We start from the raw sequence: 2,275 nt of genomic DNA, 5'->3' as shown, positions 1-2,275 counted from the left end.
CCTTTAAAACCTTTGTGGTCTTAAAGGAACAGAGAAAACATAATATACAGTACTGTATGTAGTTGTGACATGTACTGTAGTTCTATTTTATTATACTGTACTGTATCTCGGTATGCTTGAATAAAAAATCTTAAGTTCTACTATGTTGCAGAAATTTACCAAGGAAAGCATAAGGATTGACAATTATAACAAAATCAGGTAAAAAAAAATCACCATCATGCAGATACATCATTACATATTGAACCACAGACTATTATAACGACAGTAAAAACCTCCATAATTTGAAATAATAGGGACTCTAGCCCTTCCAAATTATGAGGGACACCTGGAAGAAAAAAAAGGTACATTTCCGTTATTTGCCCCAATCACAATTTAAACATCTGTAAGAGGATGAGACAGCTTGGGGTGGTGGACCCAGGTTAGGTAGGAGGTGAAGTCCAGAGCCACATATATAGTGAGAGTGTGGTCTTACAATTATCCTTAACACAAGAAGGTGTTAAGGATGGTGAATATAGCTTGATGTTGACAGCCTTAATTACTCTGGCAGTTTATAGGCCTAAAGCCCAAACAACCAACCAACCAGGGAGATGTATGGACTTCACTTTCTGTTATCTATGCCTTTACTTGAGATTATGGGAAGGAATGGGAGTGAGGTTTTGGTAGGTAATGTGTCATTAAGGTTGATAAGGCATCTGGCTTCCACGGTGGAAAACCTCAGGACAACATAAGAGCGGAGGGGATGTGGCTTTATGTTTAGCCATGCTCACCACCAGTAACAGTAAACTATAGTACTGTATTTCCAAGCTAACCTAGCCCGTAAGTCACACCCCTCTACTATAAAAATAGCTGATTAGTTCATAGAAGATGTTCGTGGCCTGATAATTTATTCAAACTAAATGTGTTCACAATTGGTAAGCAGACCTGTTACAGTGTTCTCTAAAATAATGTTAAATATCTGGACTATCAAAATGCAAATGATTTCAAGGCATTAGCACATCAGAGAGGATGTTATTAAATTTTTAATATTTATCATGAAAGGTCAAAGTCAAAGATGAAATTTGCTTTTGATTGAAGTATTTTCATTATTTTGTACCAAACATAAAACAGACGGAAACAAATGATACCAAACATATAGCACTATAGGTAATGAACTACTGTACAGTTTGTACAGCTGGATATATCTCAAATCATTCATATAACTGACAAAACCGGATATAAATATGCGCAGTCAGTTCGGGGGAAGGTAAAACGCTCAGGGTAACTGCCACATCGACGGGGTGATCAAGTGACAGTGAAAGATCAGCTGGACACTTGACTTGTACTGCCAGTACAGTATGGCTCTCATTAGAATACAATGGCACACAAATTAACTATACCTCGTCCATCATTGGCCGAGATTTTCATTCATTAGCACCAATTTTTTTTATATTTGATGACGGATGATGAAAATGTTAAACCCCTACTGTGCATCGCTTCTTAATACTTTGTAGCATATACTGTATTATTCCTTAAATCTTGTCACAATGCAGCATTTAAGATGGGGAGATGCCAAGTTGGTGGAAAAGGTATTTAATAATCTGCTCGTGGGTGTGAGAAATGGTTTTGCTGGTCAAGTACCACAGCTTAATATCTGTTGATATCAGTGAAATTCTTGCAGAGTCCAGTGGCTGTTCCCTGAGCATTTTACCTGACACACACATATATATGTTTGGTAGCATTTGTTTCTGTTTGGAACAAAACAAAGAAATAATGAAAAGACTTAATTTGAAAGTGAATTACATCTTTGACTTCGACCTTTTATGATAAAATATATAAAATTTTCTAACATCCTGCCTGAAGTGCTAATGTCTTGAAATCATTTGCATTTTAATACTCCTGATATTTAACATTATTTTAGAGAACAGGTCTGCTTACCAATTGTGAACACATTTAGTTTGAATACTGTAAATGGATGGCTACACGAACATTTTCTATGAACTAATCAGCTATTTGTAGCCATAGATGAGGGACGTGGCTTATGGGCCAGGTTAGCTTGGAAATAGTATAGGTTGCTACTTGATCACTTCCACCTGTCATCTTTACCGTTTGAAAAAATCACTATTAATTGATAAAAAAAAAAAATGTTGGAGACTTGTCCAACCAGTAATGTGTTTATTAAAGCTGTGAAAATCAATGCGAGGTGATGAGGTGGCAATGGTGTTTGACTACTCTGCTCCACACACAGCCCAGGATGGACAAATTATTGGTTTGCACACAGCTGGCTACAACATGTTGG

Source organism: Homarus americanus, unplaced genomic scaffold, assembly GCF_018991925.1.
Source record: "Homarus americanus isolate GMGI-L3 unplaced genomic scaffold, GMGI_Hamer_2.0 scaffold36970, whole genome shotgun sequence".
NCBI lineage: Eukaryota > Metazoa > Arthropoda > Malacostraca > Decapoda > Nephropidae > Homarus > Homarus americanus.
Note: the sequence above shows the minus strand (reverse complement) of the source record.